The sequence below is a fragment of the Phyllobates terribilis genome, unplaced genomic scaffold, assembly GCF_046119375.1.
Source record: "Phyllobates terribilis strain yellow unplaced genomic scaffold, ASM4611937v1 Scaffold_8__6_contigs__length_399053987, whole genome shotgun sequence".
NCBI classification, from domain to species: domain Eukaryota; kingdom Metazoa; phylum Chordata; class Amphibia; order Anura; family Dendrobatidae; genus Phyllobates; species Phyllobates terribilis.
Window position 1 is genome coordinate 33,572,453 of NW_027362768.1, and position 24,510 is coordinate 33,596,962.

Here is a 24,510-nt window from a genome sequence, read left to right on the forward strand (position 1 = left end):
ACCCTGTATGGTACCTTGCTCCATCTCATCGTGCTCCGCCTGCAATGCATCATCTTTGGTTATTAGCAGAGAGCGTTTCAGAAGACAGAGAAGCGGGATGGTGATGCTAATTATGGCATCATCGCCGTTCACCATCTTGGTGGAGTCCTCAAAATTTTGGAGGATGGTACATATGTCTGACATCCATGTCCACTCCTGAGGTCTTATGTGTGGAGTCTGAACTGAATACCGACGGCCTTGTTGATGCTGGTACTTAACAACTGCCCTCTTCTGCTCACAAATCCTTCCCAACATCTGCAGCCTAGAGTCCCAAAGCGTGGGGACATCACATACAAGTCTGTGAGCGGGAAGCTGCAAACGCTGCTGAAACACGAAGCTGTAGGTGACTCTCTAAAATGCGAACACAGGCGGTGTACTTTTAACAAGCAGATCCGGCAGCTCCGGCTATGATTTTAGAAACCGCTGAACAACGAGGTTAGGCACATGGGCAAAGCATGGTACGTGTGTGAGCTCGCCTCTCCTCAGAGCCACCACCATTTTCTGGCAATTGTCACACACGACCATGCCTGGCTGTAGGTTCAGCGGTGTGAGCCACAGATCTGCCTGCTGTTTCAGAGCTGTCCACAACTCTCCAGCATTGTGCGTTTTGTCACCTAAGTATATTAGCTTCAACACAGCCTGTTGCCGCTTGGCCGAGGCAGTGCTGTAGTGTTTCCAGCTTGTGAGTGATGTGGTCATTTCGGAGATGGAGGCTGAAGAGGAGGAGGAGGCTCAGGAGGATGAGGTGCAGGAGCTGTAGACTGTGGGGGCAACCTTGATTTACCTAGGGCCCGCAATCCTTGGCGTCGGGAGGATGTGTTCCATCCCAATGTCCGACTGGGTCCTGGCTTCCATTATGTTAACACAGTGTGCCGTCAGCGAGATGTATAGTCCCTGCCCACAAGCACTTGTCCACGTGTCTGTGGTTAGGTGGTCTTTCCCGGTAACTGCATTGTTGAGGGCACGGCTAATGTTTTGGGACACGTGCTTGTGTAATGCGGGGACGGCACACTGGGAGAAATAGTGGCGGCTGGGGACCGAGTACCGAGGAATGGCCGTCGCCATCAGGTTGCGGAATGCTTCCGTCTCCACGAGCCTAAAAGGCAACATTTCTAGCGCAACCAGTCACGAAATGTGGGAATTTAGTAGTGTGGCCTGTGGGGCGTTGGCTTTTTCTATTTGCTCTTGCGTTCCAAGGATTGAGGTATGGACAACTGAATGCTGTGCTGGGACAAGGACGTGGACGTGCTTCCTGATGCTGCACCTTGAGAGAGTGCAATGACAGGTGCAAGACAGGAGGCATCTTTGCATGCACCATGGACAGGGGATTGGCTTGCATGCACAATAGTGGAAGAAGCAGTGGTGCAAACCGCAGACACTGTTCCTGGACCCTGGGGTTCAGTCCACAAAGTCGAGTGCTTTGCTGCCATGTGCCTGATCATGCTGGTGGTGGTCAGGCTGGTCGATTTGCCACCCCTGCTGATGCTGGCCTGGCAGGTGGTGCAAATGGCCTTTTTGGGGTTATCGGCAGAGTCTTTAAAAAAACAGACTCGGGAAGACCTAACAGTTGTACTGGCAGCTTCCTTCGTGTTGGTGTTACGGGGACCGGTTGCCTGTCTTCTTTCTGCGGCCACCACACTGCTTCTTCCTGCCTGTTGGGGTGCTCTGCCTCCCTCTCCCTGTGTGCTGCAGTCCTCGCTCTGCATGTCCTCCTGCCAGATTGGGTCAGTTACTATATCATCCATCACCTCGTCTTCCACTTCCACACTCTGGTCTTCCTCCTGACTTTCTAGTAATTGTCTCATGATCGTCCACCTCTTGAGACACTTTCCCACCGTCGCCTTTGTGTGACCGTGGCTGCTCAAATATTTGGGCATTGCTACTTGCTATCTCCTCTTGCACCGCTTCAAGTGGACCGGGTGAGAGGCCCGTGTCTATAAATGGATAAATGAACAGCTCTTCAGAGTGTCCAAGTGTGGGATCAGTTGTCTCTGGGCACACGGCATGGTGGGAGGAAGGAGGTTCAGGGTGAGGAATATGCGGTCCAGACTCACAGCTACTGAGACTTGACCGTGTGGAAGACAAGGTGGTGGTGGTGGCTAAGTGACTGGAAGCATTATCTGCTATCCAACCAATAACCTTTTCACACTGCTCTGTGTTCAATAGTGGTGTTCTGCAGTCCCCTATTAATTGAGACAGGAAGGTCGAGCAAGAAGATGTGGGTATTTGTTGTGGCACAATTTCAGCTTGCCCACGGCCTCTGCATACACCATTACCATCACGTCCAGTTCCTCGTCCCTTGCCACGTACCTTGCCCATTTTTAAATGGAGGACAATATCTTCCACGCTCACTACAAATGACTGAATTTGGAGCAAATTTATATATGATCCGTGTGACGGAGAAACCACAGTTTTAAATACCTGGCCTGTAGGTAACTATTTTGAACAGCAAACTGGTGTCAATTGCTTCACTGACACACTGAAACAAATTTTTAATGGAGGTCAGAAATGGCAGTATTTTCTGAAAATGTGTATGTGATCCCTGTGACGGAGAAAACACAGTTTTGATTAGATGTATGTTTAGCATTGTAATATGGACCCGGCTGTATTCTGCAGTGCCAACAAGCAAATCGCGCAGAAAATCTGTGTTCACTGGATTGCTTTTTAAGCAAATAATGAGAATTAACATCCAAAAAAAAATTATTCCTGGCCCCTGAGACCTGGGCCTATTTCTAGAAATATCTAACAGCAGCAGCAGACAGAACTGGAATGGAGCCTCTTGTGCTAAGTGCACTGCAGTCTGCTATATACACTGACACCTATCCATCTCAACAAACAGTCCTTCTGAGAACTAATCCATCTGCAGAGTATATATAGGAGATGGATATGTGTCTCTAATATAGTTTGGTACACCTACACTAACTAGAAACAAGCAAAGCTCTCCCTAGCTCAGCAGCAGCTCTCCCTTCACTGTCTGATTCCGGAGTGACTGTGACGAGCATGGCGGCGCCAGGTCTGATATAGACCTTATGACGCTGTGCGGCCAGCTAATCACTGTAATGCCACAACTAACAATGGTGTTACAGTGAGTGGCAGGCAATCCATGCATGTTCATTGGCGCTCTATAGAGCACCAAACATGCAGGGAGGAGACCCGAGCTCCCACAGAGCAACCCCGGAAATACTCAGCGAGCGCCGAGCATCTCGAGCAGTGAGATTCTCAGGCTAGCACCGAGCAGTAGCGAGCATGCTTGCTCATCACATTCCCTCTTAAAGCAAAGCACCCGTAGAAGGGGAACCATGGACCCTGGAGGTGTCCCTCAACAGACTAGAAACGGAAAGAGAAACGTTAACTGGGCGTCACCTCTTAGAGCAAATGGAGGCTAATCTTACTGAGTTCTCCGCTGGGCAAGTTAGACAGATTGAACAGCTTCTACAGCGTTATCAAGGGGTGTTTGCACAAGATGAAGACGATTTTGGCTGCACTCGGGACATTCAACATGAAATACCCACAGGAAATACTGCTTCCATTCGAGATAAGTATAGCCAGATTCCACCTCAAATGTACAAGGAGGTGAAAGAACTCTTGGCTCATATGTTGGGGAAAGGCGTGATCTGCAAAAGTAAGAGTCCCTGGGCAGCTGCTATTGTACTGGTTTGGAGAAAAGGTGGTACCCTGAGATTCTGTGTAGACTATCGGAAGTTGAATGCTTGTACAGTACGGGACTCATCCATTTCAATGAAGTGATGAGTCTATCTGCGTTAGGAAATTACAAATTCTTCTCTTCTCTCGACCTAGCCAGTAGCTACTGGCAGGTCCCAGTGACTGAGAAGGATCATCCAAAAACTGCCTTTGTCCTTCCTATGGGTTTGTTTGAGTTCAACTGGATGCCGTTTGGACTGACAAATGCACCAGGGACTTTCCAAAGATTGATGGAGAGATGCTTGGGGGGACCTCAACTTCGAGGCTACTTTAATATATCTTGTAAATTTCACAAGAAGTGTCCAAATTGATGAATTAATAGTACTTCCGAACACTCAATTATTACCACAAAGAATTTTTTTACCAGGATGTATTATAATAACCCAGTAAAACATGAAGTACGAAAATAATTTTAAAATAAATATTTTATTTTAGACACGTTAAAATCCAGAATTAAACCATAAAAAGAGAAAGGTACCAAACATGAGGAGGCAGGAGAAAAAATATTAAAATCTTTAGGAAAGCTTGAGTAGTCTTATAATGCAGGAAGGAGGAGTATCTACATTGGTATGGAATAAGTACTTTACACTTTACTGTTTAGATATGCCTATGTATTGAATGTACTCATTTAGTATTAGGTGTTGGTGACAGCAGGAGATTTCTATATATTTATATGCACTGGATAGATCACTTCGGCCGCAGGTGCTGGTCATGCAATTAATAAATAGTGCTGATCTATGCACCTTTGTGCACGAGAACACCAGTATGCTATAGCACTGCTGCCCTGTTGATTCGGTCCAATGTGTGGCATAAAATGATTCTTTTTTGACACTCCATGCTGTTACATATAACACTACTATACCTCTTTCTTTATGATGAGTGCTTCATCCACAGCATAATTAAATCATTATAAGACTACTCAAGCTTTCCTAAAGATTTTAATATTGTTTCTCCTGCCTCCTCATGTTTGGTACCTTTCTCTTTTTATGGTTTAATTCTGGATTTTAAAGTGTCTAAAATAAAATATTTATTTTAAAATTATTTTGGTACTTCATGTTTTACTGGGTTATTTTAATATATCTTGGCAATATAATCCTCTATTCTGCCACGTTTGAAGTTCATCTCCACCGACTGGAACAAGTGTTGGAACGACTTCAGAGGCATGGATTGAAAATCAAGCCCCGCAAGTGTCATCTCTTCAAGTGATAGATTGAATATTTCTCCATTGCGGAGAAAGTAGCGGCATTGCAGACGTGGCCCACACCAGTCAACCTAAGGGAGCTGAGGGCATTTCTAGGACTATGGATACTATCGCAGATTCATAAAAGACGTTGCTAAGATTGCAGTCCCGCTTAATGAATTGCCGAGAGGAACGGCTAAGGGAGCCAAGCTACAGTCTATTCAGTGGGGTCTACGACAGGAAGAAGCATTTCGAGCATTGAAAATGGTGCTAACGAATGCCCCAATTCTGGCCTATGCTGATTTTTTACAGCCTTTTGTGTTGTACACTGACGGAAGCTTACATGGACTGGGAGCAGTGTTGGCTCAAGTACAGGAAGGAAAAGAGCGGGTGATTGCGTACGCCAGTCGGTCACTCCGGGATACTGAGCAGAATCCGGATAACTGCAGTTCGTTCAAGTTGGAGTTACTGGCATTGGTGTGGGCCATGACCGAGAAGTTTACAGAGTACTTATCAGGTTCAGAAGTACAAGTGTGTTTGAACAATAACCCTTTGGCTCAAAGCTGGGTGCATTGGAGCAATGGTGGGTCGCAAGGATGCCCAAATATCAGTACAAAATCGCTTATCAGTCCAATGCCCTGAGCACTCATTCAGATGCTGTTATGTACTGCAACTTAGAACTAAAGAATTGTAGGAAAAAGCTGTCCCTGCACTGAGACTCAGCTTAACCCCACGCTGGAGTGAGTGCCCTATTCCTTATGAATAGCCCCACCGAAACTCCTGCACTGAACTCAAATGAAGACCTGTAGGACGGAGAAAGGGGTCCCTAAAAGATCTAAGGACTGGGAGCAAAAGCAGGAGAACTCCTAACAGAAAAGTTGCAGAAACAAAAAATAAAGGAAACAAAACTGGTGGAACAAGAAGTCCCAGGAGAACAATAGTCCAAAGCAAGAAGAACTAAACAAGGCTACTTAGACAGAGCACGAGCGTTACAACACTAATGTCCAGCAGGGAAAGGGAGCCAGGTTCTGGGTAATAAAGAGTGCAGAGATCACGTGACCAAGAAACCCAGCACCAGAGGAAAAGACTAGAAGCCAGCAAACCACAACAAGATGGCCGATAGTAAAACAAAATAGATATTGACAGTACCTCCCCTTTTACAAGGATCCTCCAGATCCTCTAGGCCGAGCCTTACCAGGAAATCTCCTGTGAAGAGCCTTAATTAGCCTTGAGGCCGAGACGTCCTCCGCCTTCACACAGGAATCATCCTCGGGTCGAAACCTCTCCAGGAGACCAGATACTGTAACCTTCCTCTATGCCACCAGGAATCCAAAATGCGAGAAATCTCAAATTCACCGTCCTCGTCAACAGGAGGAACAGTAGGCTTCGCCTGCTTATCAGGAGTGTCCGCCTTCTTAAGTAACGACACATGAAACACAGAATTAATCCTCCAGGACGAGGGAATGCCCAACCTCACTGCTGCCGAGTTGATAATCTGAACCACTTTGAAAGGACCCACAGATTTAGGCCCCAGTTTTTTAGAAGGAATCTTCAAACAAAGATTCCTAGAGGACATCCAAACCATATCCCCAACAGCAAACAAGGAATCCTTTCTTTTTTTGTCAAAATACCTTTTTGATATCCTGTTAGCCTCTTTAGGGCTCAGACGCACACTGGTCCAAACCCTCTCCAAATCACCAGAAAAATTGTCCTCCTCCGGTACAGCAGCCCCAACTTTGGAAAATGGACCAAAAGATGGATACCTTCCAGTACAACAAAAAAAGGAGTACAACCAGCCGAGGAAGAAGTATGATTATTAAGGGCAAACTCCGCAAGTGGTAGATATTCTGACCACATTTCCCGATTGTCTGCCACAAAACATCTCAAAAACTGCTCGACATCCTAGTTCTTCCTTTCAGTCTGTCCATTGGACTCTGGATGATACCCCGACAAGAATGACAAATTAATTTTCAATCTGTCACAAAAAGCAAGCCAAAAGTGAGCCACAAACTGTGGTCCTCTATCGGAAACAATGTCCGTGGGAACACCATGGAGCCTAACAATCTCCTTCACAAAAGCCTTAGCAAGAGTCTTGGCTCAAGGTAACTTGTTGAACGGAACCAGATGACACATTTTACTAAAGCGGTCCACAACAACCCAGATGACAGAAAAACCCTCGGTGATAAAATGCATGGCAAGGTGCGTCCATGGCGAACTAGGAACTTCCAAGGGGCATAGCAACCCCGCAGCCGGAGCGTGAGAGGCCTTTGACCTAGCACACGCAGAACACTGACGCACCCACTTGATGACTTCCCTTTGCCACCCTGGCCACCAGAAACTCCGACTGATAGGCTTCCTAGTTTCCAAAATCCCTGGGTGACCCATCAACCGAGACTCATGACATTCTACAAACAGCGCTCTCCTCAAGGCTCTAGCCACAAACAATTTACCACACGGATTGTTAGTTGGTGCAGCACTCTGAGCTCCTAGGATGCTATTCTCCAACTCGGAATCTAATGCGGCCACCACCACCCCACTCTGCAAAATACACTCCTCCCTCTCAGCATTCACCGCTGGAGAGAAACTACGAGACAAAGCGTCAACCTTAACATTCCTTGTCCCCGGGAAAAAGGTTACAGAAAAATTGAATCGGGCAAAAACAGTGCCCACCTAGCCTGACGATCATTCAAACGTTTAGCTGAGTCCAGATAAAGCAAATTCTTATGATCAGTGAAAACCTATATAGGATGTCGAGCCCCCTCCAAAAAATGTCGCCAATGTTCGAACACGAGTTTAATAGCCAACAACTCACGATTCCCAACATCACAGTTGAGCTCTGTCTCCTTTAGATACTCAAAAGCTTCAATAGCCTCAGTGGACCATTGGACTGTATTAGCACCCTTCTTGGTGAGATCAGTAATGGGTTTAGCGATGACAGAGAAATTCTTTATGAATTTCCTGTAATAATTGGCAAACCCCAAAAACCTCTGTACGGACTTCAAACCCTCAGGCCTCGGCCACTCCAGCACAGCCTGAACTTTCACTGGGTCCATCTCAAAACCATCACAAGAGACAAAGTAACCCAAAAACTAATTTTCTGGACAGCAAACTGACACTTCTCCAATTTAGCAAAGAGTGTGTTATCTCTCAGAATCTGAAGAACTTCGCTGACTCTCTGCCAATGAGACTCAAGATCCGATGAATAAATCAAAATGTCATCCAGATAAACAATAACACTCCTACCGATCAAGGGTCTCAGAATGTCATTGATGAAATTTTGAAAAAATGCATGGGCGTTAGTAAGCCCAAAAGGCATCACCAAACACTTAAAATGTCCTTCCGGGGTATTAAAAGCTGTCTTCCAGTCATCTCCATCCTTCACCCACAGCAAATTATATGCCCCACGAAGGTCAGTCTTAGAAAACCATTTAGCTCAAGTCAATTGGTTAAACAAATCCGGAATAAGTGGTAACGGGTAAGGATTGCGCACAGTGATCTTATTAATCTCCTGAAAATCCAGACATGGCCTAAGACCCCCATCCTTCTTTTTGACAAAAAAGAACCCAACCGCCACAGGAGACTTAGAGGGTCTTATGTGACCTGCAGCTAAACTAGTCTGAAGGTAATCCTTCAAAGCCTCTCTCTCTGGAATTGTCAGATTAAACAACCGACTCTTAGGGAGTTTAGCATCAGGGACGAACTCAATAGAGCATCGTAATCTCTATGAGGTGGTAAAGCTTTCGGCTCCACCTCCGAAAAAACCCTCCAAAAATCCTGAATGGGGTCAGATAACTCCCCCTTCACAACAGCCGCAATGTGAACATTACAACACTTAACATAACACCCCTGACCCCAGGATCTTATGGAACCAGACGACCAGTCCAGCAAAGGATTATGCACTTTTAACCAGGGCAACCCCAGGATGACCAGGGAAGGCAACTTAGCAAGTACAAATAAGTCAATCTGCTCCTGATGTTCCATATTCGTAGTAAGCGGAAACCCAGTGACCTTTCGAAGAATGCTCCCATGCTCCCAGAAAGTATTATCAATCGCCACCACAGTAAAAGGAGATGACAAAAAGGTTCAGAATCAAACTAAGGCTGTGTGCCCACGATGCGTTCTTTAAGCGTTTTCGCAGTGGCAAAGACGCATGGTAGAAGGCCTGCCATGTTCCCCAATGATAATCCGCATGTGCTGTGCACATGCTGTGTAAATTTCTGCTGCAGGTTATCATTGCGGAAAAAAACGCAGCACTACCAATTATTTTGCGGAAGCGCAGCGTTTTTGCTGCCATTGACTTGCATTGAATTGCTTGGATTCCGCATCACTGCATCTGTAGATGCGGAATCCAAGCATTTCAATGTGCAGATGGTACCCAGGTGTGGAGGATAGGAGCCTCTCCTCCGGACCTGGGTACCATAGAACCTGTGAAAAAAAAGAATAAAATAAAAAATAAATATCATACTTACCTTCTGATGGCACGCGGTGCGCTTGTTCTCCCTTGACGGCAGCTCGCGGTCTACTGAAGGACCTGCATTGACATCATAGTCATGTGACGGCAGGTCCTTTAGTGTAGTGTACCGCGAGCTGCCGGCAGCCAGAACGGAGCGAAGCAAGACTGAGGGGGCCATCGGAAGGTAAGTATAGATTTATTCTTTTATTTTTAAACATTCTTTAAGGTCACACTATATAAATCCATGCCATTTGCATGGATTTATATAGTGTGACCAAGTTGACAAGCACTTTCCAAGTGATGCTAAAATCGCTTGGAAAGCGCCTGTCAACCCGCATGCGGAAATGCATGTGAAGAACGCTTCACATCCGCATGTCCCTGGCAGGAAAAACGCATGTACAATCCGCATGCGTTTTTTCTGCCAAGGAGATGCAAAAAAGCTCAGGAAAAAATCCTGAGCATTTCTGCATCATGGGCACATAGCCTTATATTTTTCAAGAAATTGTTGATCAATCAAATTAAGTGTAGAACCACAATCCACCATAACCTGAAACTCAATTAAACGACCCTGACAGGTGGTATTACCAGGAAAACACACCCCAGCAGAACGTAAAAACGCAATGCGAGCGGGAGTGTTATTTCTACTGACCATTTTTTTTTCTTTCCTTAAGCGAACCTTACATTGCTTTAAAAAATGATCAGCCTTACCACAATACAAGCAAAGTCCCTCAGAGAACCTCCTGTCCCTCTCCTTGGAGCGGGATGACATTGCCCCAACCTGCATAGGTTCCCCAGTGTCGGCAGGAATTTCGAGAGAAACAGAATCCAGTAATACAGGAAACTTCTCCTCATTCTGTCTAGCCCTTAACCTTCTATCCACAAGCATAGCTAACTGCATGGCAACTTGCAGAGTATCAGGTGCAGGGAATGCAATGAGCAAATCTTTATCCCTTTCACTCAAGCCTGACAGAAACTGAAACTTGAGTGCAGGGTCGTTCCGCCTGACCTCTGCAGACCATCGTCAGAACAGGGTGCAATAACTCTCAGCATCAAAAGAACCCTGTTTGAGACATCTGAGCTCTGCCTCAGCTCATGTAACCTGATCAGGATCATCATATAGCAAACCCATGGCATCAAAAAATGCCTTCACAGCACTCAAACAATGATCATCAGGAGACAAGGAAAATGCCCAGATTTGAGGTTCCTTACGCAATAGAGACATAATAATTCCTACATGCTGTAGTTCACTACCAGAAGACCTAGGTGTGAGCCGAAAATACAACAAGCAAGCATTTTTAAATGAAAAAAAATCCTGTAGTTTCACTGAGAAACACCCAGGTAATCCTACCTTAGGTTCTACATAGCTCTCTCCAGGGTATTTACTCACGTACTGCTGAAGATCAGCAACCTCCAGAGTCAACCCTTGCAAGCGTTGAGCAAGCTCCTGGATGGTAACCATACTGAAGAAAATCCAGGAAGATGAGAGGAGAAGAAATAAAAAGCAAACAAAAAAATAACTTTTTTTTTTTTAAACGCGGCTGCACATACTGTTATGTACTGCAACTTAGAACTAAGGAATAGGAGGGAAAAGCTGTCCCTGCACTGAGACTCAGCTTAACCCTATGCTGGAGTGGGTCCCCTATTCCTTATGAATAGCCCCACAGGAACTCTTGCACTGAACTCAAACGAAGACCTGAAGGATGGGGAAAAGGGTCCCTAAAAGATCTAAGGACTGGGAGCAAAAGCAGGAGACCTCCTAACAGAAAAGTTAGTTGCAGAAACAAAAAATAGAGCAAGTAAAACTGGTGGAACAAGAAGTCCAAGGAGAACAATAGTCCAAAGCAAGAAGAACTAAAGAAGGCTACTTAGCCAGAGCATGAGCGTTACAACACTGATGTCCAGCAGGGAATGGGAGCCAGGTGCTGGGTAATAAAGAGTGCAGATATCACATGACCAAGAAACCCAGCACCAGAGGAAAAGAATAGAAGCGAGCAAACCACAACAAGATGGCCGATAGTAAAACAAAATAGATCTGAACAGATGCCCTGTCCCAGGTTACTCAGATGGTGTTAAAACCCTCCTGTTTGTTTTTTTTCCATCTTGTGTTTTGCGGTCATGTGACCATCAGCCTTTATATTCCAGCTCCGTCCTTTTGGCTGTGCTGGACTTCAGTGTTTGACTGTCTCTCTAGCGAGGTGCTTTGGTGCCTTTCTCTGTCAGTTTGCTTGGTCCTTTTGGGACCTCTAGTACCTTTTTGTCAGTTTGTCTTTTTGTGTTCTGCAACAACTTCTCTGTTTAGGAGATATCCCATTTTTGTCCCAGTCCTTAGTTCTTTTAGGGACCCCTCCCCTTATGCTATAGGTCTTCGTTCAGACTAGCCGAGGACTAAGGCTGGTCTGTTCGCTAGGAACAGGCAGCCCGCTACATCGTAGGGATTCAGCTTAGTCTTACTGTAGGGACAGCTTTCCCCTTTCTTTCCTTAGTACATGTTGCAGATCATAACAGTAAGTCCAGCCCAAAAAACTAAAAGGAAAGAAATTCGGGGATCAATATGGTTTCCATCCAGGATTTGGCTCAACACTTGAAGGGATTGCGCAGGAGAATTCTCCCACGCTGTCAGTGACGTGCATGAGGTGAGCTGAGTTCATTGGACATGAACTCGGCTCAAGTGGATGCCGTCACAGCCAGACACTGAGGAGCTTCACTTAGGAGCTTCTCAGTGTCTGCGGCATGGCAAGCTGGATGGCAGCGTTCTGCTGCGCTCCATCCGGTCATGTCAATGTAGCAGAGCTGAAGCTGTCCAGGGAACCATGGAAAGGTAAGGATGAGGTTGGTTTATTATTTTATTTTTATTGCAGGAGATCGTTGGCTACAGCTGGAATGGGCGATACAGTAAGTAGGGTTTAATTTAGAACATTAAAGGAATGTGTCTTTACTTCAATTAAAGGACTTTATTCTGGGTGTTTGTGTTTTTTTAATTTTGACTATGGGGTTAGTAATGGGGGTGTCTTATAGACTCCTCTCCATTACTAACCTGGGCTTGATGTCATCTGGCATTATAAGCTGACAACAACCCCAACCTTATTACCCCACTGCCACCGCTACAGGGCAGTGGGAAGAGCGAGGCTAAGTGCCAGAATTGGCACATCCTATGGATGCGCCATTTCTGGGGCAGCTGACGGCTGGTGTTTCTAGCCTGGGAGGGGGCCAAAATTCATGACACCCTTCCTGGGCTATTAATATCAGCCCCCAGCTGTCTGCCTAGCCTTTGCTAGCTATTAAAATAGGGGGGACCCCACGTCTTTATTTGGGGGGGTCCCCCATTTTAATAGCTAGTAAAGGCTAGGTATTCAGCTGGGGGCTGATATTAGTAGCCTGGGAAGCTCCGTGGGTATTACCCCCTTCCCAGGCTTCAAACATCTGCCCCAGCCATCTACTTAACCTCCGCTAGAGACTAAGATTACGGGGAACCCCACGCCAATTTTTTTTTTTAATAAATCCTTTATTTTAACACTAAATGACAAGTACAGTAACCAACACTGTCACTGTACTTATTATATATGTGACTGACATGTTTCTATCTATCTAATCTATGTGTGATGCTCTATTCTTTCTGTTCTAAATTGTCGGTACCGGTGTATGCCGCTGCTGAATTGCCAGTTTTTCATGTTTCACTGTGAGCACTGTTCCCATCGATTTGGGCAACCACTGTAATGCCACAACCACCATGGCTGTGGCATTACAGTGAGTGGTAGACAATCCCTCCATGATTGGTGCTCTAAATAGCGCCAGGACGGGGACCTGAGCTCCCACCCGAAACCTCGAAAGTGCTCGGCGAGCTCCGAGCATCTCAAGTACTGAGATGCTCGGGTGAGTACCGAGCAGTGGCGAGCATTAACAGTATTACTGTGAAAAAATCCAGTTACGCTTTTGGTGCACAAACAGTTATTGAACATAACCTTGAACAGCCGAATTTTTTTGCAAATCGTTCGAGTTCGTCGAACGACTCGAGCACCACCCAAAACAGCTCGAATTTGAGATTCGCCAACAGTTCGAGTCGAACACCGCTCATCTCTTTTCAGGTTTTCACAGATCATAAGAATTTGATCTATCTGGATGCTGCCAAGCGCTTGAATGCCCGTCAAGCTAGGTGGGCACTTTTCTTTTTTTTTTAACTCGGTTTTCATTTTTCTGTTACCTATATCCCTGGTACTAAGAATGTTAAAGCCGATGCTTTATCTTGCAGCTTCTCTCCTATGGTCTGTGCCGAGGAGGAGGAGAGCATTTTACAGAAAGGAGTTGTGGTGGCGGCATGGGACTCTGTTTTGGAGGATGGGATTCTGAAAGCTCAAGATGATGCCCCATCTAACACTCCCCATGGAAGATTGTTCTTGCCTAAAACCTTTAGGAGAGATTTGTTTGTGGAGTGTCATGAGTCTCGGTTGGCAGGTCATCCAGGAATTTCTGAGACTAAGAGACTTATCATTCGCAGTTTTTGGTGGCCTGGATGGCAGAAAGAAGTCATCAAGTGGGTGCGTCAATGTACGGTGTGTGCTAGGTCAAAGGCTTCACATACTCCTGCTGCGGGGTTGCTTTGCCCTCTGGAGGTTCCTAGTGCGCCTTGGACGCATCTCACAATGGATTTTATTACTGATCTTCCTGTGTCCGAGGGTTTTACTGTCATCTGGGTGGTCTTGGACCGTTTTAGTAAGATGTGTCATTTGGTTCCATTCATTAAGTTGCCCTGCGCCAAGACACTCGCTAAGGCGTTTGTTAAGGAGATTTTCAAGCTTCATGGCGTTCCCACGGATATTGTTTCTGATAGATGACCTCAGTTTGTGGCTTGCTTTTGGCGTGCTTTTTGTGACAGGTTGGGAGTCCATTTGTCATTTTCGTCTGGGTATCATCCTGAGTCTAATGGACAGACTGAAAGAAAGAAGCAGGATGTAGATCAGTTTTTGCGTTGTTTTGTGGCAGACAATCAAGAGGTGTAAAACCAAAAAGAGCTATACTGGAGAAAAGAATATAAATATGTTACACTGCGGTGGAAGGGAAAACCCTTTCCCTCTTAAACAGGTGATAATAAGAGTCTATTAGTAAATGTTCTCCAAACAGACACATACATATAAGGGAAAATAGAGAAAATATTCTTTATTGAAAAAAATATAAATATCATAAAAATAACATTCAATATAAATAATAACGTACAAAATAAAGACAGCAGGGGAGGGGAAGAGGGGACAGCAAGAGAGTAATAGGATAAGGTGATAAATATAGCAGAGAGACTAACACCCCAAAAAAGCATTCATGTATGACAAATGTAAATGTGCTGCCAATGGATAAAAAATCCTAACACTGACCATATCAGATAATGATAATAACAGATCTTCTAGAGGAAGCTGAAAACATGTCTAACATAGAACCAATAATCCTATATATAAAATACATATAGGTAGGTATCAGAGTTGTTATATACTGTCAAGTAGACTGTGTAATCATGATAAATACGCAATGAGATATACATGTCAGTGAGTCAAAAAGACAGACATGGAGCTTCCATTACCTTGGGTCATATCAGTGGGATAGGAGGCAGCGTGGGAGGGAATGCTGGGGGTGCACGGCAGCCTCGACGCGCGTTTCGCCCGGAAATGGCTTCGTCAGGAGGCGTAATCAAGAGGTGTAGTCGGAGTTTCTGCCTCTCGCAGAATTTGCTCTTAACAATCATATGTCCTCCTCCGCTGGGTGTTCTCCTTTTTTTTGTTGTACTGGGAGACATCCGTCTTTTGGTTCGTTCTCCAAATTGGGGTCGGCGGTGCCGGAGGAGGAGAATTTTTCCGGTGATTTGGAGAGAGTTTGGACTAATGTAAGTTGCAACCTTCAAGAGGCTAACAAGAAGTCCAAGAAGTATTTTGACAGGAAACATAAGGAGGTTTTGTTTACTGTGGGTGACATGGTTTGGTTGCCCTCAAAGAACCTGCGGTTGCGGATTCCCTGTAAAAAACTGGGTCCTAAGTTTGTGGGTCCATTTAAGGTGCTACAGGTTTTTAACCCATCTGCGGTTAGGTTGGATGTCCCTACTTCCTGGAAGATTAATCCTGTGTTTCATGTTTCCTTGTTGAAAAAGGCTGATGTGTCAGATAAGGATGCCACTGTCACATTTCCTCCTGTGGTGGAAGACGGCGAATATGGAATTTCTCGTATCTTGAATTCTAGATGGCATAGAGGGAGATTACAGTATCTTGTCTCCTGGGAGGGTTTCGGTCTCGAAGACAACTCCTGGGTAAGGACGGATGATGTCTCTTTTCCTAGGCTTGTTAAAGCTTTCCACAAGAGGTTTCCGGATAGGCCTTGGCATGGAGGATCCGGAGTATCCTCATAAAAGAGGGGGTACTGTTAGAACACTACTGTTTTTTTTTTTTTCCATCTTGTGTCTTGCGGTCATGTGACCATCTGCCTTTATATTCCAGCTCCACCCTTTTGGCTGTGCTGGACTACATTGTTTGACTGTCTCTCTAGCCAGGTGCTTTGGTGCCTTTCTCTGTCAGTTCGCTTGGTCCTTCTGGGATCTCTAGTACCTTTTTGTCAGTTTGTCTTTTTGTGTTCTGCAACAACTTCTCTGTTTAGGAGGTGTCCCATTTTTGTCCCAGTCCTTAGCTCTTTTAGGGACCCCTCCCCTTATGCTATAGGTCTTCATTCAGACTAGCCGAGGACTAAGGCGGGTCTGTTCACTAGGAACATGCAACTACTGGCTACACACCTTATATGCTGCTGTTTGGAAGGAACGGCCGAGAGATTACTGAACTGGAGCTGGACTAAGAAGATCCCGGTCCGTACAACAGTCCGAGTACCTGGATTCGAGAACACAGACGGCAGCTTCATACAGTGAAAAAGCTGGTTGCGCAGAAGTTTCAGGAAGTGGAGCATACAGGGCGGCCCTCTATTTCGGTGGGCTCACTCCGACTAGGAGATCGTGTGTTAGTGAGGGCCAAACCGGTAGGGAGTAAGCTAGACCATTGTTGGGAGGCGGAACCACATCGAGTGGTGAAGCAGATCCACCCAAAGAATTCAGTCTACGAGGTTAGGACTGAAGGGGATGATGCCAAGACATCTTGGGTGTTGCACCGCAATATGCTACGGCCCTGTTCGTCTGAAGCAGAGGACTGTAACAAAGTTGAGCCTGTGGAAAAATTAACTGAAGTGCCACACATAGTGACTCTTGAAGACGAAGAAGGATGGGCTACAATGCAATTGAACCCTTCAGTCCCGAATGGGATATAAAATAGATCAGGAGGCGATTTACAATCTCAACTGGTTGATTTATCAGATACCCCGGAATCACCTTTGCGGGAGGAACCCCGCAGAACTGAATGGGCTAATGCCGGAATCCCTCCTAACTGGTATGCTCAAGAGGAGTTTATATGGTCTCAAATTCAACAGAAAACAGAGGAGTGTGCTCAACTCATGTCTGAACTTACGCTGCCTCGAAGGAGGCATCAATCTCAAAAAAGAGGGAGGAATGCAATATAAGTCAAAAAGCCTTATTGTCATCTGATGGTTGACCGCAATAAAATGGAACAAAGATGCCTTAGGAATGTTGAATGGAGAACAGATTTGAATGTGAGACCCGGTCAGGTGACGTCCAGTGATGAATTTTCAAATAGAAAGGTCGCGCGCGCCAAACCTGAGGTGATTTCGGCGCCAAGCTGCAGAGAGGAGGAGATGGGCGCGGGATGCGCTGGGGAAACCAGCCTGACAGGTCAGAGTCAGAGACCTACAAGGCAGGACAGGCGGATGCTGGTGAACAAATTCCGGATTCATCGCAGAGGTCCCCCGAGTGCCGCAGCCGCTGAGGAGAGCCGGGATCTGCTTGCGATACTGAGTGACTTCACAGTACCCGACATTGCCCGTCAACCGACAAGGTCTGGACCCCGCTATCCAAGGCGTGAGAGACTGCCTACAACAGCCGAGCAAAGAGGAGATGAGAGAACTGCATCAGAGGAGTCATGCCAGCAGAAACAAAGGAGCTGCATCGCTGAACAGGGCTGTTACTTCAAATGATCATCCACGGTACCGGGGACAGTGGGATTTAGGATGTCAGGTTGGGAGGGTGACGGGCGAAGTGGAAAAAGCCAAACTGGATTTAATTGACTTTGTTAGAAAAAGACTTGCGGCCTAGTGGGAATAACCGATGACCCAAGCTAGGGCCATTCACAGAGTTAACTCCTTTAAAGCCTGGGGCGTATTAGTACGCCCCAGGCCATCACCCCCGGTTCAGTGAGGGCTCCGGCGCTGAGCCCGCACTGAACCGGGCACATGTCAGCTGATTCTTACAGCTGATATGTGCCCGCAACAGCCGCGAGTGGAATCGCGATCCACCTGCGGCAGTTAACCAGTTAAACGTCGCTGTCAATCTCAGACAGCGGCATTTAACAGCGCCGTGCCAGAAGCGTGGCCTTAGCCATGCCCATCAGTGACCCCGTCACGTGATTGCAGGTCACTGATGGGTGGGCATGGCAACCCGGGGTCTGCAGCAGACCCCTGTGGTTGTCATGTCTCGCTAGCTATGAGCGCCACCTAGTGGTCAGCGCTCATAGCACAGGACCATTTCTCCTGCATACAGACAATCTGCTCGTCGCCTGTATGCACTAGAAATGATCAGGAAACAGCATCTTCTAGTCTCCTATGGAGACTATTGAAGCATGCAGAAAGTGTAAAAAAATGGTTTTAAAAAAATAAAAAAAATAAAAAAATATAAAAGTTAAATCACCCCCCTTACGCCTCATTCAAAATAAAATAATAATAAAAAAATTCCCACATACACATATTTGGTATTGCCGTGTTCAGAATCGCCTGATCTATCAATATAAAAAAATAATTAATCCGATCGGTAAACGGTGTAACGAGAAAAAAATTCTAAACGCCAGAATTAAGTTTTTTTTGATCTTCGCAAGATTGCAATAAAATGCAATAACGGGCAATCAAAACATCGGATTTATCCCAAAATGGTATCAATAAAAATGTCAGCTCTGCATGCAAAAAATAAGCCCTCACCCGGCCCCAGATCACGAAAAATGGAGACGCTACGGGTCACGGAAAATGCCACCATTTTTTTTTTAAGCAAACTTTGGATTTTTTATTCACCACTTAAATAAAAAATAACCTATACATGTTTGGTGTCTTCAAACTCGTAATGACCTGGAGAATAATAATGGCAGGTCAGTTTTAGTATTTAGGGAACGTGGTAAAAAAAAAAAACAACTGTGGAATTGCTTTTTTTGCAATTTCACAGCACTTGGAATTTTTTTCCCGTTTTCCAGTACACAATATGGTAAAACCAGTGATGGGGTTTCAAAGTACAACTCATCCCGCAAAAAATATCTCACATGGGCATATTGACCGAAAAATAAAAAGGCTATGGCTCTGGGAAGAAGGGGAGCAAAAAATGAAAACGCAAAAATGGAAAAATCCAAGGTCCTTAAGGGGTTAAAAAACTGTTGTGGTTGTGAGAGTGTGAAATGTGATAACAGCAGGAGAGCACTATGACCCTGTGACTTTTGCCTGGCTGAGCTCAGAGGAGGGGCAGTGCAAGAAACTCTGTGTGATCTAAGAGTGTCTGAGGTGTGAGAGGCTAGACAGGAAGTCTGTGGTAATGGAGCTGCAAGAAGACTCTGTCTTTACTAGTGTTGAGCCACCCCCGTAGTGTTCGAGTTCGGTTCGGTTCGTCGAACACCCGTGTGTTCGCCGAACTGTTCGTCGAACTGTTCGTCGAACACCTTCGAAAACCGTTAAAACCAATGGCAGGCAAACAAAAACACATAGAAACACATAGAAAACACCTTCAAAGGTGTCCAAAAGCTGACAAACTGCTCAGAAGACACAACTAACACATGGAAAAGTGACAAGTACATATAGTCATGCGAAAAGAAAAGAGGTGGAGGAGTAAAAGGAGGGGGAGACACAGATATAGGCATGTCATGCCCTTCTAAAATCCAAAAAGTGAGAAGCCGAGACGGCCAGTCCGCTCCTGCCCGTGCCACCTCCGTGTCGCCGGGTTTGTGCCAGAGCCGCGGTGAACCCTGACGGCCAGCCCCCCTCTCCCAATACTGGTGCCTGTCCGCTGGTGGGTCGAGAGAGCCCCCCTGTGGTGGAGGCAGCTCTAAGCTTTTTAATTTAAATTGTCCCACTAATTTGAATGAATACACTTTAAATCCATTTACAAGGATCTATTGGAGGGCAAGTCTCATGCCAGCAGCCGCGTAATTCCAGCTCCAGTAGCGTCCACTAAAGCTGCTGCAGTTAAAAAGCTTTTATAAGGATCGAGCTCGGCTGTCCACCGCAAGGCATCCTAGTGCCAGTCCCAGCCCCTATGCCTTGGGGTGCCTCCTGATGCTCTTCACTAAGTATCCCGTGGTCCCGAAGCATTTCCTTTGAAAAAATTAAGTGTCCAAACTACAGGTGGTGTAGCTTGCTTAACAGCCGGGATAATCCGCTGACTAGCAGACACTGCTACTAGGCACAAAGTATTTCCTGGGCTAGATGCAGTTAAAAATTTGTAAGTAGATACTCTCGTTGGATGCTGAGAAAGCATTCCATAGAGTCTCCTGGCACGCCATATATGATTCTCTTAAAAAGCTTGGGGTAGGGGTCTAGGGGACCCTTTTATAGCCAAAATCACGGCCCTGTATCACAATACGTCACCTAGGCTGAAGATAAATGGAACTGTAGCACCGAGGGCTCGGTTGCTACAGACGTATTGCACCTCACCCAGAGGTGTGATATCTCACTCTCAGATAAGGATGGAGTGTGGATCAGGACCCGACACCTGCATGCATTACACCACATTGCCGTGGGGCAGGGCGACCAATATGCCCCTGAGATGGGCACGACAGTCCCTGTCCCTGGCTGGAGTGGGGGGAGGGAACACTGAGGAAGGGGAACCCTGCAGTGCAGGAGCAGGGAGGAAGCAGTTCCTGGGTGCATTGAGAAGGGAGTATAAAAGGTGGGCACCATCTTAGTTCAGTGCAGAGAAGTCTGAGCAGAAGTGGCAGAGAGCAGGGGCTCTGCATGAGCTCTGCTCCGGAGGCGGGCCTAGTAACAGAGGCCCAGGCCTGCAAGAGGGAGAAGGAAGGAAGAGGAGCGGAGAAGGCTCCAGGAACGAGGAATGAAGGGATCCCAGGGGTGCGGACGGGCGAGTCGCCACCGCACGCCCGAATCCACCTGCGTGGAGGGGTCAGGCCAAAGGGGGAGACCGGTCCCCGAACTAGTGGAGGCAGGAAATGACCCTCAGCTAGAAACCGGAGGCTCTGACATTTTATGTGGCGCAGCCCCTTGCTCCACCCGCTAGGAAGGCACCACATAGGGTCAGGGAAACTGGCGCCAAGTTTACCAAGAGGAGGCCCGAGGCAGCCGGACAGAAGTGTTGGTAAGAAAGGCCAGACAAAGGACACACAAAGGGGGTCCTGTGAAGCGCTCCAAAGTTATCTGGGAGTTGTCTGAGCCCCTCACCTGGTGAGCACAGTACGACGTGGGCAGCCGTTACCTGCAGACGTGGTCTGGATAATAAGAACTGTGAGTAAAGGCCCTGAACTGCATCACTGACTCCGTGTCATTACTGCTGCTGCCCTGCACCATCACCCCCATCCTCCGCATACACTGCCCTGAGGCTATCCTCCTCCCGTGGGGAGTTATGCTACGCTCTGCTGCACCCACAACACCAGCCTTAGCGGTCTGCCCTGTAGCGGCGGTTCACTCTGACCGCAATCCACGGGTGGCGTAGTCGGACATTTAAACATCAAAACCACATAAATAGTTCCGCCACTGGTTTGACCGCCCTGAGCCACGGAACCGGATCGCCGCCACGAAGACTACAACCACCAGCATCCACCAAAAAGGGTCCGGCTCCGGGTGTACCAAGGCCCAGGGGGTGCGTCAGAACATTTTCATCACCTTTCACAATCACCAATGGGACAAGGCAGGGATGTCCTCTGTCCCCTCTCTTATACATCCTAGTGACGGAGCACCTGCTCTCATCAATTCGCCATAACCCCAATATTAGGTGGATTGAGGTGGGAGGCACCGAGTACAAGTGCTCTCTATTTGCTGATGATGTCCTAGTATATATCACTCAATCACATATATCCATCCCTGCTGTTATGGCTGAAATAGATCACTTTGTTACATGGTAAAATTTTAAAATCAATGCAGCGAAGTCTGAGGCCCTCGATGTCTCCCTCCCTAAATCCATATAGGATTCCATCCAGTCCAACTTTCCCTTTGCCTGGCCCTCACAGGGTATCAAATACTTAGGAATTCCTATTCATAGAGACCTCTCCCATCTATGTTATCTTAATTTTGGGCCCTTTATTGAACAACTCCATACAGACCACGGTTGGCAAGTTAGAACTGTAAGATTCACTACGTGAACCACTGGTGTTTTGTGGAAAAGCACATGTACACCGCGTTCCAAATTATTATGCAAAAAGTGTTTAGGAGTGATAAGGGAAGAATTTGTTTGTTTGTCAGTTAAACTCATTGATGGTGATGTGTGTCAGGGCTCTTTATATCACTGTAAGCAATTGCAGACACCTGTGCTAATTAGTTTGGCAGGTGTGTCCAATGAAAGGCAAGACTACTTATGAAGGCTCTCTCACATTATTAAGCAGCCTACATTTTCTGCCAAAATGGGAAAGAAAAAGGATGTGTCGGCTGCTGAGAAGCAACAAATTGTGGAGTGTTTAGGTCAAGGCATGACTACAATCAACATTGTGCGATGATCAGGATGAAGTGTCTTGGCAATCAAGAAGTATGTAGCTGATTCACAGTACACACGTGTGCGTGCTGATAAGGGCAAATTGAGGACTCTTTCCTACAGGCAATTACGTCAGGTTGAAACAGCAGCGGCAAAAAAGCCTTGTCATAGCAGCAGACAAGTTTTTGAAGCTGCTTGTGCCTCCAACGTCCTCCGAACAACAAGATGCAGGGTCCTTCAGAGGTTTGCAGCTGTGCATATGCCATCCTGTCGACCTCCTCTATCCACTTCACACAAGCAGAAACGGCTCCAGTGGGCCAAACATTACATGAAGACTGATTTCAAAACTGTTTTGTTCACGGATGAGTGCCGTGCAGCGCTCGATGGTCCAGATGAATGGAGTGGAGGATGGCTGGTTGATGGACACCCCACGCAAACACGGCTACAGCGCCAACAAGGAGGAGGTGGAGTAATGTTTTGGGCTGGAATCATGGGGAGAGAGATTGTCGGCCCCTTTAGAATCCCTGAAGGCGCTAAAGATGAACTCCATAATGTATGTGGATTTTCTCAAACAGCACTTCCTGCCATGGTTCAAGAAGAAGAACCGTGTATTTCACAGCAAGATCATTTTTCTGCATGATAATGCACCATCTCATGCTGCACATAAAAAATCTGCATCTCTGGCTGATATGGGCATAAAAGGGGACAAACTTATGGTGTGACCCCCATGCTCCCCTGACCTCTACCCCATTCAGAACCTCTGGAGCATCATCAAAAGGAGTGTCTATGATGGCGGGAGGCAGTTCACATCTAAGCAACAGCTCTGGGAGGGTATTCTGTCCTCATGCAAAACAATTGAAGCAGAAACCATCCAAAACCTGACAAATTCAATGGACGAGAGAGTTCAGAAGCTCCTTTCGAACAAGGGGTCCTATGTGAAAATGTAACATCACCTAGAATAAAGTTTTGAGTTGAAAACTGTTTGATTTCAGTTTCTAACAACCTGCTAATGCTTATAATTTCAAAAATGACCATTTTTTTGGTCTTTATTAAAATGAAAAGGTTGATCGAAAAGTTTGGGGGATCTAAGAGTGTGGCAACCCAGTAGTCATGATTACTTCGAATTCTGACAATATGAGGGTCATGCTGCAGGTAGTGCAGCAAGAAGGCACTTATGTGTCTTGCGCATCTCGGAGCCCCAAAATTATTTTCCGGGCTAGATGCAGCTAAAAATTATTATTAATTTTAAATCTGGTGAAGCTTATTATAGATGGCCTAATAGGATCAGTGCTGCACACTGCTACAAAGCCCAAATTATTTTCCAGTCAAGATACAGATAAACATGATTAGTAATTTGAAAGCTTAAAACGGTTGGTAGGGTGATTTTAACCAATCATCAAGCTTTTACTCTCCCCAGGATGACACAGGGGTAGAAAAGTCGTTTCGGATCCATGATTTGTTCATCTTTATGAACGTGAGTCTGTCTACATTATCAGTGGAGAGCCGCGTGCGCTTATCTGTCAGCACACCACCAGCAGCGCTGAACACACGTTCAGACAGAACGCTGGCTGCGGGGCATGACAAGATCTCCAAGGCGTAAGTGGCTAGCTCCGGCCATTTATCCAGATTGGAAGCCCAAAAAGAGCAAGGGTCCAGTGACACAGTCGTGGCTTCAATGTTTACTTGGAGATACTCCTGTACCATCGTCTCTAGGCGTTGACTATGTGTCAGACTTCTTGTCTCCTGTGGCCTTGCAAAGGATGGGCTAAAAAAGTGGTGAAATGATTCCGCAAAATTGATGTTACCAGCAGATACTGTGGTTCTGTTACGGTTTGAGCGCTGAACACTTGACGGTCCCACGGTTGACAAGTTGGAACTGTGAGATTCACTACGTGCACCACTGGTATTTTGTGGAAAAGCACATGTAAGATTCTGCAACAGTCTCTGCTGATACTCCTGCATGCGTGCATCCCTTTCTATGGCAGGAATAATTTCTGCAAATTTACTTTTGTACCGGGGATCTAACAGTGTGGCAACCCAGTAGTCAGGATTATTTCTAATTCTCACAATTCGAGGGTCATGTTGCAGGTAGTGCAGCAAGAAGGCACTCATGTGTGTTGCGCATCCAGGAGCACCAAGTCCCTGTTGTGTTGGTGGCGAGGTAGCAATCATGCTTCCTTCCTCTGTCCTCTCCCCCCAACCTCGCACAACAGAAATGTGATCAAGGTCTCCCTCATCTGATGAGTCTTCCATCAGTTCGTCCTCCACTTCTTCCTGGGCTCCTGCACCTTCCTCACTAGTTTGGCTGCTACCATGCGCCCTGGTAAAATCATCTCCCCCACCCTCACATGCCTGCCGCCTTGGTGCTGCCGACCGTCTGGACCTTGT